The sequence below is a fragment of the Arachis hypogaea genome, chromosome 6 (assembly GCF_003086295.3).
Source record: "Arachis hypogaea cultivar Tifrunner chromosome 6, arahy.Tifrunner.gnm2.J5K5, whole genome shotgun sequence".
Taxonomy (NCBI): Eukaryota; Viridiplantae; Streptophyta; class Magnoliopsida; order Fabales; family Fabaceae; genus Arachis; species Arachis hypogaea.
The window spans coordinates 66,051,613-66,069,085 of NC_092041.1; the positions used below are offsets into that span (position 1 = coordinate 66,051,613).

Here is a 17,473-nt window from a genome sequence, read left to right on the forward strand (position 1 = left end):
TGTGCATTTTTCGTTTGTTAGAGTCCATGCATTAAAGATTTCTAAGTTTGGTGTCTTGCATGTTTTCTTTGCATCAAAAATTTTTCAAAAATATGTTCTTGATGTTCATCATGATCTTCAAAGTGTTCTTGGTGTTCATCTTGACATTCATAGTGTTCTTGCATGCATCATGTGTTTTGATCCAAAATTTTTAAGTTTTGGGTCATGTTTGTGTTTTTCTCTCTCATAATTAAAAATTCAAAAATAAAAAATATATCTTTTCCTTTTGTCCCTCCAAATTTTCGAAATTTTGGGTTGACTTGGTCAAAAATTTTAAAATTAGTTGTTTCTTACAAGTCAAGTCAAATTTTCAATTTTAAAAATCATATCTTTTTCATTTTTTTATTATTTTTGAAATTTTCAAAAATCTTTTTCAAAATATTTTCAAAATCTTTTTCTTATTTTTATATCATATTTTCGAAAATATGCTAACAATTAATGTGATTGGTTCAAAAATTTGAAGTTTGTTACTTTCTTGTTAAGAAAGGTTCAATCTTTAAATTCTAGAATCTTATCTTGTAGTTTCTTGTTAGTTAAGTCATCTTAAAAAATAAATCTTTTTATCTTTTATCTTATCTTTTTCAAAATTTTTTTTTTTTAAAATTTGATTTCAAAATATCTTATCTAACTTCTTATCTTCTTATCTGTTCAAAATTTCTTTTTCAAACTAACTATTTGACTTTTTGTTTGTTTTTTTTATCTTTTTCAAAACCACCTAACTACTTTTCTTCTTCAATTTTCGAAAATACCTCTCTCTTTTTCAAAAAAATTCTTTTTAATTGTTTTAAATTTTAATTTTAACTATATCTTATATTTAATTTTCGAAAATACTAATCCCTTTTTCAAAAAAATTAATTTTCGAAATTCTCCCTCTCTTTTCTTATTCTATTTAATTATTTATTTACTAACACTTCTCTTCACCTCTCTTCATCTAAAAATCCGAACCCATTCTTCTTCACTCTTCTCCCCTTTCTTCTTCTACTAACATAAAGGAATCTCTATACTGTGACATAGAGGATTCCTCTTTCTTTTCTTGTTTTCTTCTCTTTCATATGAGCAGGAACAAGGAAAAAGGCACTCTTGCTGAAATTAATCCTGAACCTGAAAGGACTCTGAAGAGGAAACTAAGAGAAGCTAAACAATCCAGAAGTAACCTTTCAGAAATTTTTGAACAAGAGAAGGAGATGGCAGCCGAACCCAATAATGATAATGCAAGAAGGATGCTTGGTGGCTTTACCAAACCCACGTCCAAATTTGATGGAAGAAGCATCTCCATTCCTGCCATTGGAGCAAACAATTTTGAGTTGAAACCTCAGCTAGTTGCCTTAATGCAACAAAACTGCAAGTTCTATGAACTTCCATATGAAGATCCTTATCAGTTTTTAACTAAGTTCTTGCAGATCTGTGAGACTGTTAAGACGAATGGAGTAGATTCTGAAGTCTACAGGCTCATGCTTTTCCCTTTTGCAGTAAGAGACAGAGCTAGAATATGGTTGGATTCACAACCTAAGGATAGCCTGGACTCCTAGGATAAGTTGGTCACGGCTTTCTTGGATAAATTCTTTCCTCCTCAAAAGCTGAGCAAGCTTAGAGTGGATGTTCAAACCTTCAAACAAAAAGATGGTGAATCCCTCTATGAAGCTTGGGAAAGATACAAGCAGTTGACCAAAAGGTGTCCATCTGACATGTTTTCAGAATGGACCATATTAGATATATTCTATTATGGTCTATCTGAATTTTCGAAAATGTCATTGGACCATTCTGCAGGTGGATCTATTCACCTAAAGAAAACACCTGCAGAAGCTCAGGAACTCATTGACATGGTTGCAAATAACCAATTCATGTACACTTCTGAGAGGAATTCCGTGAATAATGGGAGACCTCAGAGGAAGGGAGTTCTTGAAATTGATGCTTTGAATGCCATATTGGCTCAGTACAAAGTGTTGACTCAGCAAGTCAACATGATCTCTCAAAGTCTGAATGGATGGCAAAATGCATCCAACAGTACTAAAGAGGCAGCTTCTGAAGAAGCTTATGATCCTGAGAACCATACAATGGCAGAGGTTAATTACATGGGTGAACCTTATGGAAACATCTATAACTCATCATGGAGAAATCATCCAAATTTCTCATGGAAGGATCAACAAAAGCCTCAACAAGGCTTTAACAATTGTGGACGCAATAAGCTAAGCAATAGCAAGCCTTTTCCATCATCTTCTCAGCAACAGACAGAGAATTCTGAACAAAACACTTCTAATTTAGCCAATCTAGTCTCTGATCTGTCAAAGGCCACTTTCAGTTTCATGAGTGAAACAAGATCCTCCATCAGAAATCTGGAGGCACAAGTAGGCCAGCTGAGTAAGAAAGTCATTGAAACTCCTCCCAGTATTCTCCCAAGCAATACAGAAGAGAATCCAAAAGGAGAGTGCAAGGCCATTAATGTTATCAATATGGCCGAATGCACAAGGGAGGAGGAGGACGAAAATCCTAGTGAGGAAGACCTCCTGGGACGTCTCTCAAGCAAGAAGGAGTTTCCTATTAAGGATCCAAAGGAATCTGAGGCTCATATAGAGACCATAGAGATTCCATTAAATCTCCTTCTGCCATTCATGAGCTCTGAAGACTATTCTTCCTCTGAATAGGATGAAGATGTGACTGGAGAGCAAGTTGCTCAATATTTAGGAGCTATCATGAAGCTGAATGCCAAGTTGTTTGGTAATAAGACTTGGGAAAGTGAACCTCCCTTGCTCATTAGTGAACTAGATACCTGGATTCAGCAAACTTTACCTCAAAAGAGACAAGATCCTGGCAAGTTCTTAATACCTTGTACCATAGGCACCATGACCTTTGAAAAAGCTCTATGTGATCTAGAGTCAGGGATAAATCTTATGCCACTCTCTGTAATGGAGAAGCTGGGGATCATTGAGGTACAACCTGCCTTGTTCTCATTACAATTGGCAGACAAGTCATTGAGACAAGCTTATGGAATAGTAGAGGACGTGTTAGTAAAGGTTAAAGGCCTTTACATCCCTGCTGATTTCATAATCTTAGACACTAGGAGGGAAGAGGATGAATGCATCATCCTTGGAAGACCTTTCCTAGCTACAGCAGGAGCTGTGATAGATGTCAACAGAGGTGAATTAGTCCTTCAATTGAATGGGGACTACCTTGTGTTTAAGGCACATGGCCATCCCTCTATGACAAAAGAGAGTAAGCATGAAGAGCTTCTCTCAGTTCAGAGTCAAGAAGAGCCCCCACAGTCAAACTTTAAGTTTGGTGTTGGGAGGCCACAACCAAACTCTAAGTTTGGTGTTAAGACCCCATATCCAAACTCTAAGTTTGGTGTTGGGACTATACAACATTGACCTGATCACCTGTGAGGCTCCATGAGAGACCACTGTCAAGCTAATAACATTAAAAGAGCGCTTGTTGGGAGGCAACCCAATTTTTATTTATCTAATTTTATTGTTATTTTGTGTTTTATTAGGTACATGATCATGTGGAGTCACGAAAAAAATATAAAAATTAAAAATAGAATCAAAAACAGCAGAAGAAAAATCACACCCTGGAGGAAGGACAGACTGGCGTTCAACGCCAGTAAGGAGCATCTGGCTGGCGTTCAACGCCAGAACAGAGCATGAATCTGGCGCTAAATGCCAGAAACAAGCAACATTCTGGCGTTTGAACGCCAGGAATGTGCCCTGAGAAAAGCTGGCGCTGAACGCCAGTAACAAGCATGGAACTGGCGTTCAACGCCAGAAACATGCTTCACATGGGCATTGAACGCCCAGAACATGCTTCACATGGGCGTTGAACGCCCAGAACGTGCATCACCTCGGCGTTTAAATGCCAGAATGGTATGCAAAGGCATTTTTGCTTGCCTATTTGGTGCAGGGATGTAATTCCTTGACACCTCAGGATCTGTGGACCCCACAAGATCACCTCAGGATCTGTGGACCCCACAGGATCCCCACTTAACATATTCCCACCTTACCTCCTAATCCTATAACACTCTTCCCCGTGTCACACTTCCCAACAACTTCAATCTCTGAATCTATCCTCCCAATAAACACTCTTTTCCAAAACTCTTCACCAATCACCTCAAACTCTCTTTCCCATCACCTCTTCACCACTCACATCCATCCACTCTTCCCCATAAACCCCACCAACCTTCAAAATTCAAAAACACTTTCCCACCCAAACCCACCCTAAAATGGCCGAACCTACCCTCTCTCCTTTTCCTATATAAACCCCTCCATTCTACTTCATTTTCACACAACACACCCCCCTCTTCTATACCTTGGCCGAAACCTACACTCCCCCTTCTCCTCCATATTTTCTTCTTCTTCTTCTTCTCTTCTTTATTCTCTTACTCGAGGGCGAGCAATATTTTAAGTTTGGTGTGGTAAAAGCATAAGCTTTTTGTTTTTCCATTACCATCAATGGCACCTAAGGCCGGAGAATCCTTTAGAAAAGGAAAAGGGAAGACAAAAACTTCCACCTCCGAGTCATGGGAGATGGAAAGATTCATCTCCAAAAGCCATCAAGACCACTTCTATGATGTTGTGGCAAAGAAGAAGGTGATCCCTGAGGTCCCTTTCAAGCTCAAGCTCAAGAAAAATGAGTATCCGGAGATCCGACATAAGATCCGAAGAAGAGGTTGGGAAGTCCTAACCAACCCCATACAACAAGTCAGAATCTTAATGGTTCAAGAGTTCTATGCCAATGCATGGATCACTAGGAACCATGATCAAAGTATGAACCCGAGTCCAAAGAATTATCTCACAATGGTTCGCGGGAAATACTTAGATTTTAGTCCGGAAAATATGAGGTTGGCATTCCACTTGCCCATGATGCAAGGAGATGTACGCCCCTACACTAGAAAGGTCAACTTTAATCAAAGGTTGGACCAAGTCCTAATGGACTTATGTGTGGAAGGAGCTCAATGTAAAAGAGACTCCAAAGGCAAGCCAGTTCAACTAAGAAAACTGGACCTCAAGCCTGTGGCTAGAGGATGGTTGGAGTTCATTCAACGCTCCATCATTCCCACTAGCAACCGATCTAAAGTTACTGTGGATCAGACCATCATGATTCATAGCATCATGATTGGAGAGAAAGTAGAAGTTCATGAAGTCATCTCCAATGAAATCTACAAAATAGCCGAAAAGCCCTCCACCATGGCAAGGCTAGCTTTTCCTCACCTTATTTGCCATCTATGTTACTTAGCTGGAGTTATCATAGAAGGAGACATCCCCATTGAAGAGGATAAGCCCATCACCAAGAAGAGGATGGAGCAAGCAAAAGAGACCCTCCACGGATCTCAAGAGATGCATGAGGAAGCTCATCATCAAGAAATCCCTGAGATGCCTCAAGGGATGCACTTTCCTCCCAACAACTATTGGGAACAACTCAACACTTCCTTAGAAGATTTGAGCTACAATGTGGAACATCATGAGCACTCCATCATACTCTATGAAATAAGAGAAGATCAAAGAGTAATGAGGGAGGAGCAACAAATGCAAGGAAGGGACATAGAAGAGCTTAAGGACATTGTTGGTCCTTCAAGAAGGAGACGCCATTAAGGTGGATTCATTCCTTGTTCTTATTTCTTTCTGCTTTTCGGTTTTTATATTATATGTTCATTTATGTTTTGTGTCTCTACTTCATGATCATTAGTGTTTAGTAACTATGCCTTAAAGTTATGAATAATTCCATTAATCCTTCACCTTTCTTAAATGAAAAATGTTTTTAATTCAAAAGAACAAGAAGTACATGAATTTCGAATTTATCCTTGAATTTAGTTTAATTATATTGATGTGGCGACAATACTTTTTGTTTTCTGAATGAATGCTTGAACAGTGCATATTTTTGATCTTGTTGTTTATGAATGTTAAAACTGTTGGCTCTTGAAAGAATGATGAACAAAGAGAAATGTTATTGATGATCTGAAAAATCATGAAATTCATTCTTGAAGCAAGAAAAAGCAGTGAATAGCAAAAGCTTGCGAAAAAAAAAGAAAAAAATGGCAAAAAAAATAGAAAGAAAAAGAAAAAGCAAGCAGAAAAAGCCAATAGCCCTTAAAACCAAAAGGCAAGGGTAAAAAGGATCCAAGGCTTTGAGCATCAATGGATAGGAGGGCCCAAGGAAATTAAATCCAGGCCTAAGCGGCTAAATCAAGCTGTCCCTGACCATGTGCTTGTATCATGAAGGTCCAAGTGAAAAGCTTGAGACTGAGTGGTTAAAGTCGTGATCCAAAGCAAAAAGAGTGTGCTTAAGAGCTCTGGACACCACTAACTGGGGACTCTAGCAAAGCTGAGTCACAATCTGAAAAGGTTCACCCAGTTATGTGTCTGTGGCATTTATGTATCCGGTGGTAATACTGGAAAACAAAGTGCTTAGGGCCACGGCCAAGACTCATAAAGTAGCTGTGTTCAAGAATCAACATACTTAACTAGGAGAATCAATAACACTATCCGAAATTCTAAGTTCCTAGAGAAGCCAATCATTCTAAACTTCAAAGGAAAAAGTGAGATGCCAAAACTATTCAGAAGCAAAAAGCTACAAGTCCCGCTCATCTAATTATAATTAATATTCATTGATATTCTGGAATTTATAGTATATTCTCTTCTTTTTATCCTAATTGATTTTCAGTTGCTTGGGGACAAGCAACAAGTTAAGTTTGGTGTTGTGATGAGCGGATAATTTATACGCTTTTTGGCATTGTTTTTAGGTAGTTTTTAGTAAGTTCAAGCTACTTTTAGGGATGTTTTCATTAGTTTTTATGTTGAATTCACATTTCTGGACTTTACTATGAGTTTGTGTGTTTTTCTGTGATTTCAGGTAATTTCTGGCTGAAATTGAGGGACTTGACCAAAACTCTGAAAGAGGTTGACAAAAGGACTGCTGATGTTGTTGGAATCTGACCTCCCTGCACTCAAAATGAATTTTCTGGAGCTACAAAAATCTAACTGGCATTCTCTCAACAAAGTTGGAAAGTAGACATCCAGAGCTTTCCAACAATATATAATAGTCCATACTTTATTCGAGAATTGACGACGTAAAGTGGCGCTCAATGCCAAGTACATGCTGCTGTCTGGAGTTAAACGCCAGAAACACGTCACAACCCGGAGTTAAACGCCAGAAACACGCTATAACTCGGCGTTCAACTCCAAGAAAAGCCTCAGCTCGTGGATAGATCAAGCTCAGCCCAAGCATACACTAAGTGGGCCTCGTAAGTGGATTTATGCATCAATTACGTACTCATGTAAACCCTAGTAGCTAGTTTAGTATAGATAAGACTTTTTACTAGTGCATTAGTCATCTTTTGACCACTCGGTCTTTCGATCACATTTTGGGGGCTGGCCATTCGGCCATGCCTGAACCTTTCACTTATGTATTTTCAACGGTGGAGTTTCTACACACCACAGATTAAGGGTGTGGAGCTCTGCTGTACCTCAAGTTTCAATACAATTACTATTATTTTCTATTTAATTCTCTTTTATTCTTATTCCAAGATATACGTTACACTTCAACATGATGAATGTGATGATCTGTGACACTCATCATCATTCTCACCTATGAACGCGCGTGATTGACAACCACTTCCGTTCTACTCTAGGCCGGGCGCATATCTCTTAGATTCCCCAACAGAATCTTCGTGGTATAAGCTAGATAGATGGCAGCATTCATGGGAATCCGGAAAGTCTAACCTTGTCTGTGGTATTTCGAGTAGGATTCCGGGAATCTGGAAAGTCTAACCTTGTTTGTGGTATTCCGAGTAGGATTTCGGAATTGAATGACTATGACGAGCTTCAAACTCCTGAAGGCTGTGCATTAGTGACAGACGCAAAAGAATCAAGGGATTCTATTCCAACCTGATTGAGAACCGACAGATGATTAGCCGTGCTGTGACAGAGCATTTAGACCATTTTCACTGAGAGGATGGGATGTAGCCATCGACTGATGCCTCCAGACAATTAGCCATGCAGTGACAGTGCATAGGACCATTTTCCCGAGAGGATGAAAAGTAGCCATTGACGATGGTGATGCCCTACACACAGCTTGCCATGGAAAGGAGTAAGAAGGATTGGATGAATGTAATAAGAAAGTAGAGATTCAAGAGGAGCACAGCATCTCCAAATGCCTATCTAAAATTCCCACTATTGATTTACATAAGTATTTCTATCCTATTTTATTTTCTGTTCATTATTTATTTTTGAACTTATCATAAACCATTTAATCTGCCTAACTGAGATTTACAAGGTGACCATAGCTTGCTTCATACCAACAATCTCTGTGGGATCGACCCTTACTCACGTAAGGTATTACTTGGATGACCCAGTACACTTGCTGGTTAAGTTGAACGGAGTTGTGATCACACGTGCCATTACCAGGGACTATTAAGATCCCAATTCATCACACCATGATCTCTTTGGGGTATTTTTGATAGAGCCATTAAATAAATCTCATGCAAATACAAAGAGGTTCACAATTTCGTCCACCAACCTCCTCCTGCGTCTCCTCTTAAAGCTTCTGATATGCCGGTTTCTTCAGCCCCTCGACCGTAGTTGAGCCAGATCCTGATTGTCAGATCTTGAATCGAGGCGACGGGACAGTGGATGCGGTGCCTCTCCAGACTCGTCTTCTTTCACCTCATGTTGATGCCACTAGTGGAGGACCTCCGAATTCTCATTAATTATCTTTGGTATATTTTGGTATAGCCCGGCCTGTGGGCTTTTGAACTTTTAATTTTGTAAAGCCTGCTTCTGACTTTGGGTACTTCTTCAGTTGCTTTCGCTTTAGTAACTTTATTTTCGTTAAACAAAATAGTCACCAGACTTGATGGTTTCTTAAGTTTGTTACTGCGACTTGTGTTTGGATTGGACCTTTATTTGCTTTATGTTTGTAGCCTGACTTCTTGTTAAGTCTGAATCCACCTTGTGTGTTGGTCTTCTTTCTTTGTCCCGAAGTTATCTTCAACAATCCATCTCTGTTGGACCTTTTCTGAGGTCTCTCATTAGGATTTGTTTTTTGAGGTTTTCGGGTGGCCATCATGTCAAGCTTTTATGAGTCCTTTCTGTATTTCTCCTACCTGGTCCTTGTTCAATTCTCTTTTCAGAGATTACTTGATAACTCTTTGTCTTTTGTGCCGACTTCGTCATGTCGGGTTCTTCTGAGTTATTTTCTGTAGCTTTATTTTTCTGAACCGACTTTGTCACGTCGAGCCCTTGTTGAGTTACTTGATAATCCTCTTTTTTGGACCTTATTTTAGGTCTCTTTCAGGGATCGTTTTTTTGTAACTTTATCTTTCTGGGCCGACTTTGTCACATCGAGCCCTTGTCGAGTTACTTGATAATCCTCTTTTTTGGACCTTGCTTTAGGTCTCTTTCAGGGACTATCTTTTTGTAACTTTATCTTTCCGGGCCGACTTTGTCATGTCGGGCCCTGTCGAGTTACTTGATAATCCTCTTTCTTGGACCTTGTTCAGGTCCCTTTCAGGGATTTATCATTTGTAACTTTATCTTTCCGGGCCGACTTTGTCACATCGGGCCCTGTCGAGTTACTTGATAATCCTCTATCTTGGACCTTGTTCAGGTCTCTTTCAGGGATTATTTTTTGTAACTTTTTTGTAGGAGTCTGACTTCCTCATGTCGGGCTCTTCGAAGTTATAGTAATCCTCTTTTATAGGGTTGGCCAGACCTCTTTCCAGGGCTTTACTTATAACTTGGGTTGTTGTGGCTGGTCTGACTTTTTGTGCAGGCCAGTCTTTAAGTTATTTGATAGCAATCCATTTTATTAGGTCCTCGTCAGGTCCTTTCTATGGATCACTTTCTATAACTTCTTGCATTATTCTATTTTCATCTTTGCCGATTTTGTAGAATTTGGGTTTTTAGCCCTCATTTTTATCGTGATCGCGCAGTGAATTCGATTTTCACTTTTGTCGATCTGTAACTTTATAATCGGGCGATGAATGTTTTCAGAATAATACGACTTGAGCGTTTGTAGAGAATTTGAACAAATTTTATTAAAGGAAAATGCAAATATACATGAGGAGTTAATTTCCTAAGTTGGGTGATTTGTAGGTCTTGGCGGGGCGCCTCGTTAAAAAACCTTTATCAGGAAAAAGAGTGCGCCTTGTCTAAGATCTTTTATCATCCCTAGCTATAGTACCTTCTTAGGTTGCAGGCATGCCATGATCTAGGAAGCTCTTGCCCGTCGAGTTCGGAAAGTTTGTAGCAGCCCTTTCCCAATACTTCTATGACTCGGAAGGGTCCTTTCCAGTTTGCTGCCAGCTTTCCTTCTCCAGGTCGTGTTGTTCCTATATCGTTTCGAATTAGGATAAGGTCGTTTTCAACAAAGGCCCGCTGTATTACTTTTCGGTTGTATCTGGAGGCCATTCGTCTTTTTAGTGCCTCTTCCCTTATCCGAGCTTTCTCTCGGATTTCTGGAAGTAAGTCAAGCTCTTCCTTTGAAGTTGGGAATTTACTTTTTTGCTAAAATGGATTACTCTGGGTGATCCTTCTTCGACCTCCACTGGAATCATTACTTCCATTCCGTAAGCTAATCGGAAGGGTGACTCCTTTGTCGTGGAATGTGGAGTCGTTCGGTACGCCCATAGGACTTGTGAGAGCTCCTCAGCCCAGGCTCCCTTTGCATCCTGTAATCTCCGTTTTATCCCTGCTAATATAACTTTGTTAGCAGCTTCGGCTTGCCCATTGGCTTGGGGGTGCTCAACAGAGGTGAATTGTTGTTTTATATTCAGGTCGGCCGCTAGTTTTCTAAAGCCTACGTCTGTTAACTGGGTATCATTGTCTGTAGTGATGGAGTATGGAACTCCGAACCTTGTGATGATGTTTCTATACAAGAATTTCTAACTTCTTTGAGCTGTGGCATTGGCTAGGGGTTCTGCCTCGATCCATTTTTTGAAGTAGTCTATTCCTACTATGAGGAATTTGACTTGTCTTGATCCTTGAGGAAAAGGTCTGAGGAGATCGAGTCTCCATTTTGCGAATGGCCAAGATGAGGTTACGCTGATGAGTTCCTCTGGCGGAGCGGTGTGGAAGTTGGCATGCTTTTGACATGGCGAACATGTCCTTACAAATTCTGTGGCTTCTTTTTGTAGGGTTGGCCAATAGAATCCTGCCAGTAGTACTTTTTTGGCGAGTGCTTGCGCTCCGAGGTGATTGCCACAAATGCCACTATGTACTTCTTCTAAGATATCCTTAGTGTTGGAAGTCGGCACACATTTTAGCAACGGTGTTGAAATCCCTCTTTTGTATAAAGTATTATTTATGATGGTATAGTATTGTGCTTTCCGTTTTAACCTCTTTGCCTCTTTCTCATCTATAGGGAGGGCCTCTGTTGTGAGGTAATTAATTATGGGGGTCATCCATCCCTGATCGCGATCTGTTATGGCTAGGACCTTTTCTTCTTCTGAGATTGATGGCTTCTGTAGAATTTCTTGGATAAGGCTTCTATTGTTGCCTCCTGGTTTGGTGTTGGCTAGTTTTGAGAGTGCATCGGCCCGGGTATTCTGTTCTCGGGGTATGTGTCGAATCTCGTACTCTCCGAGTTGTCCGAGCTGTTCCCTGGTTTTGTCCAGGTACTTTTTCATAGTGGAATCTTTGGCTTGGTAGCTGCCTATTATTTGTGAAGTGACTACCTGTGAGTCGCTGAAGATGATAAGTTTTTGAGCTCCAACCTCCCTAGCCAACTTCAAACCAGCTAGTAGTGCCTCATATTCTGCTTGATTGTTTGAGACAGGGAACCCAAATTTGAGGGAGAGTTTGATCTGGGTCCCCTGGCTGCTTTCAATTATTACGCCTGCGCCACTTCTCGTTTTATTTGAGGAGCCGTCCACATATAGATTCCATTCTGTGGGGATTTCCGGTGTGTCCGTAAATTCCGCAATGAAGTCGGCCAGATATTGAGATTTGATGGCCGTCCGAGCTTCGTATTGAAGGTCGAATTCGGACAACTCGACTGCCCATTGTAAGATTCTGCCTGCCAAGTCTATTTTCTGTAAGATTCCTTTTATGGGCTGGTTGGTCCGAATTTTAATGGTGTGAGACTGGAAATATGGGTGAAGTCATCGAGATGTTATTATGAGAGCGTAAGAGAACTTTTCTATTTTCTGGTAGTTTTGCTCGGACCCTTGTAACGCTTTGCTGATAAAGTATATGGGTTGTTGCCCACTGTTGTCTTCCCAGACCAGTGATGAGGCTATTGCCCGATTTCCCACTGCGAGGTATAAGATGAGTGGTTCCCCTTCCCGTGGCCGACTTAATATAGGTGGCTGTCCCATAATTTTTTTGAAGTTTTGGAAGGCTTGCTCGCATTCAACTGTCCATTCAAACTCCTTTCCCTTCCTTAGAGTGGCGTAGAAGGGGAGAGATCTTATTGCGGATCCCGCCAGGAATATGGACAAGGCTGCCAACCGCCCGTTGAGTTGTTGTACCTCTTTGATACAAGTCGGGCTTTTCATGTCGAGTACGGCCCTGCACTTGTCCAGCTTTGCCTCGATTCCTCTCTGTGTGATCATAAAACCCAAGAATTTACCAGCTTCTACTGCGAAGGTACATTTTGTGGGATTGAGTCGCATGCCGTGTCGTCTTATGGTGTTGAATACTTATGTCAGGTCGAATAATAACATCTCTTCGTTTTGCGTCTTCACTAGCATGTCGTCTACGTAGACTTCCATGATCTTTCCGATGTGATCCGAAAAAACTTTGTTCATTAATCATTGGTAAGTGGCTCCCACATTTTTTAGACCGAAGGGCATAACAATGTAACAGTAATTTGTCTTTGGGGTTAAGAAAAAGGTTTTTTCTTGGTCGGGTGGGTACATTGGGATTTAGTTATATCTCGAGTATGCGTCCATAAAGGAGAGGTATTTGTATCCGGAAGAGGCATCTACCAGTGCGTCGATGTTTGGGAGCAGATAAGGATCTTTCGGGCAAGCTTTGTTGAGATCGGTATAGTCGGTGCACATTCTCCACTTCCCATTTGACTTTTTTACCAAAACGAAATTAGCAAGCCATAGCGGGTATTTGACTTCTCTTATGAAGCCTACCTCCAGTAGAGCTCGTACCTGTTCTTCCACCGCTTGAGAGCGTTCTGGTCCTAGCTTTCTGCGCCTTTATTGTACCGGCCGAGATCCTGGGTAGACTGCTAGCTTGTGGCACATTAGTTTAGGATCTATGCCTGGCATGTCTGTGGCCTTCCACGCAAAGAGGTTGGCGTTGTCGCGTAGGAACTGTATGAGTGATTCTTCTATGTCCCCTTTTAGGAGTGTGCCGATGTTGGTTGTTTGGTCTGGGGTGTTCTCAATCTGGATTTTCTCTATTTTTCCTTCAGGTTGTGGGCAGAGCTCCTCCCGCCTCCGAACTCCACCGAGCTCGATTGTGTGGAATTCTTCTCCTCTGCCTCTGAGGTTTAGACTTTCGTTGTAACAGTGGCACGCCATCCTCTAATCTGCCTTTACTGTGGCTATTCCTTCTGCGGTTGGGAACTTCATGCATAGATGCGGAGTCGAGACTATTGCGCCGAGTTGGTTTAACGTTGTCTGACCTATTAGGGCATTGTAGGTTGAGCTTACGTCAACGACGATGTAATCTATTTTGAGTGTTCTTGACTGACTTTCCTTTCCAAAAGTTGTGTGGAGCGGGATGTATCCCATTGGTTGAAACGGGGTATCTCCTAACCCGAACAGGCTGTCCGGATATGCTCTGAGTTCTTTTTCTTCCAACCTAAGTTTATCGAAGGTGGTTTTGAATAAGATATCGGCAGAGCTCCCCTGGTCTATCAATGTACGGTGAAGATTTGCGTTTTCCAGTATAATAGTGATGACCATGGGATCGTCATGCCCTGACGTGACGCCGGATGTGTCTTCCTTGGTAAAAGTGATCGTCAGGATGTCGGGTGTTTCCTTCTTTTCTGCGACGTGGTATACGTCTTTGAGATGTCTTTTGCGGGATGATTTGGAGATTCCTCCCCCGGCGAATCCACCGTGTATCATGTGGACATGTCTTTCTGGTGTCCAGGATGATCGCGCGGTTGGTCCGACGTCTTCTGCTATTCTTCTTTTCCTTTGTTCATCATCACGGATGGCCAGGTATCGATCTAGGTTTCCTTCTCATACGAGCTTTTCTATGACGTTTTTTAAGTCAAAACATTCATTGGTGGAGTGCCCGCGGATCCGATGGTATTCACAATATTCATCCCAATTTCCTCCTCCTTTTTTGCCTTTGAGTGGTCGAGCTGGTGGTATTTTTTCTGTGCTACAAATCTCTCTGTAGACATCCACAAGAGACACCCGAAGAGGGTGTAATTGTGGTATTTTTTTATTTGCTCTCCATGTCAATCTTCCTTTTTTCTGGAATCTTTGTCTTTATCCCGAGGGGTGAACCCTGCTTTTGAGGTCTCTCCTAATCGGGAGCTTTCCTCCATATTGATGTACTTTTCCGGTCACTCCTGCACCTCGTTCAGAGATGTGGGGTACTTCTTTGATATGGATTGACTAAAAGGCCCTTCTCGCAGGCCATTAATGAGACCCATGATGGCAGCTTCTTTTGGAAGGTTTTGTATATCCATGCATGTTTTGTTGAATCTCTCCATGTGGTTACGTAGGGTTTCCCGCTCTCCTTGTCTGATTCCTAGTAAGCTCGGAGCATGTTTAGCTTTGTCTTTTTGGATGGAGAATCTGGCCAGGAATTTTTTAGCCATGTCGTCGAAACTTGAGATGGACCTAGGAGGGAGATTGTCGAACCATTTAATTGCTGTTTTTGTTAAAGTAGTTGGAAAGGCTTTGCAACGAATTGCATCTAAGGCATCAATAAGGTACATTCTGCTTCTGAAGTTGCTGAGATGATGGCTGGGATCTGTAGTGCCGTCGTATAAGGTCATGTCTGGGAGTTTAAAGTCCTTTGGGATTTTTGTCTTCATGATTTCTTTGGTGAATGGGTCTTGCTCCTTTAGTGCGTTATCTTCGAGAATGGATTGGCTGGCTTTCGTCTTGACATCGGCTTCAAGTTTTAGGAGTTTGGTTTCCAGTTCCCGGCGTCACCTTATTTCTCTTTGTAGATCCTTCTCGGCCTCTCGTTGATGTAGAGCATCTTCCTTAAGTTGTTTAACCGATCTTGAAATGCCTCTAGGGCTCCCTCATTTGGGTAGTTCTTATTGTTGATTTGGGGAGTATCTTTTGGTGTTGTGTCCACATTTTTATGCGGCGTTATTTCTTTTAGATCTGAGGTGTGATCGTTGTCATGGTCGTCCGCCATGGTAATGGGATGACTTTCAGGTTCCCCGGCAACGGCGCCAATGTTCCGAGGGTTACCTGAAACTAGAGGTCGATCTCGAACGAGATCTTCTATGCTGGTCGGAGCTGCAGAGTCTGATCTGATGATGGTTGTCGGAGTCGCTGTGTCTGACTCGTTGGACTTGGTGATGATGCTGATCCTTCGTCCTCAGAGGGTGGGGGGTACCTGCAAGGGACTCCGATGCTTAAGTTAGCAAGGGTATTAAGCAGGTATTGAGTAGAATCAGAGTATGAGTTATACCTGGGTGCTACAGTGTATTTATAATGGCATAGGGTGACCTTTTTAGATAAGATAAGTTAGTTATCTTATCTTATCTTTATCTTATCTTCAAGTGAGGTCATCTTTATCTTCAAGGGAACCGCCATTCTCTCTGTAGGCTTGGGCTGCCTTAGGATTTGGGGCGTGTTCCTCTATTTGGGCCCTTCTTTGGGCTTTCCTGGTGACTTGGCCAAGTTCTTCGGAAAGAGGTCGGGTTGCCCTGACCTGAAGAGGTCGGTCGTTTTATCTGTCGAACATCCCGGGTCGGACAGCTCGACCCAGGGTATGAACAAATCCTCAAGTCCAAGTCAATTTCCAAAGAAAGACTAGAGTTAGTGGAATTCAAGTCAATTAGAAACTTCCAATTATCAATTAACAAGAGAGTTTGATAACTCAAGAGTCTCTAATTACCCAACCAAAGCCAAGAATATAGAAAGCTAAATAAAAATCATATATCTGAAATACCTCAAATTGCATTAATAAAAGAAATCAAATCTAACATGGAAAAGTTCATAAGCCAATTTCGCAACATAAGTCATTAATAAATAAAAGCATTATAGTATCTAAAAGTAGAAAAGAAGTCAAAATAAAGGAATATTGAACCTGGTATGAAGAAACAATCCTACTAACAAAAAGAAATCCTAATCCTAAAACCTAAGAGAGAAAAGAGAGCCTCTCTCTCTAAAAACTACATCTAAACCTAAAATTGTGAATATGAATATTGTGTGAATTGTTGAATGAATGTATGGATTCTCCCACTTTATAGCCTCTAATATGTGTTTTCTAGGCCGAAAACTGGGTCAAAAACAGCCCAGAAATTGCCTCCAGCAATTTCTGGTTCGTACAGGTTGCTGCAAAGTCACGCAGAAGCGTCGTCCACGCACTACAAGAAAACATGCCTTTTGCTACGCTTTTAAAGCGTGGCAAAAAGTCAAAAAAAGCGTGGCGATAGCTTTTCGCCATGCTTTTTGAGCTATCGGCACTCTTTTGAAAGGGTCACAACTGCAAGGGTGCTGGTTGCTCTATCGCCATGCTTTTGGTGACCTATCGCCATGCTTTATTTTTTGGCACGCTTTTAAAGATTGCCACGCTTTTAAAGCGTGGCCATATATGCCAGATATCGCTATGCTTTTAAAGCGTGCCAATAGCAAGATATGGCTACGCTTTTGAAGCGTGCCAATAGAGAGACATATGGCTACGCTTTTAAAGCATGCCAATAGAGAGAGATATAGCTACGCTTTTAAAGCGTGCCAATAACAAGACATACAGCTACGCTTTTAAAGCGTGGCAATTGATGATTTTGTACAATATAGCTACGCTTTTAAAGCGTGGCAAAAACTTTGTTCAGTAACATATAGTTTTTTTTTAATCTTTTTTAATCTTTGTAATAAAACCTTACAAAATTAATAGATAATTTTATAATTTTCACGATGACCAATAATTTTAAATCCACTAATCCAACATATATAAACTTGTCAAAAAAATGTTTAATCACATGACAATATAACAAAATATCAAAAATAAAAATGATAACTACGCAATTACACACAAAATGCTTTTATCTACTTGGTTAAAGGTAAACAAATATTTTAAGAACAAATATGAACTGGATTTCACTAATTCAAATCACAAAATAAAGTACAAGTAAACTTGCAAAAGAAAATAGCTCATGAAAGCAAGGAACAAGGAACCGAGCATCAAACCCTCACTAGAAGTGTATACACTCTAATCGCTCAGGTGTTTGAGGTTCGATTCTCTCAATTCTCTACTAATCTTGCTTTTTAAGGCTTGCTCTTCATCTAACAATCAACAAAAATTTAATGCACCAATACACAAATTAAGAGGTAGGGTTGTAATGG

General features: G+C 40.8%; 1 non-coding gene across 1 annotated transcript; it reads right to left on the reverse strand.

Moving 5' to 3' along the window:
- Positions 1 to 1,622: 1,622 nt before the first annotated feature.
- On the reverse strand, positions 1,623 to 1,726 carry LOC112699936 (small nucleolar RNA R71). Its single transcript, XR_003152867.1, has one exon. It is a non-coding gene; the product is annotated as a small nucleolar RNA R71 (small nucleolar RNA).
- Between the last annotated feature and the right edge of the window lie 15,747 nt (positions 1,727 to 17,473).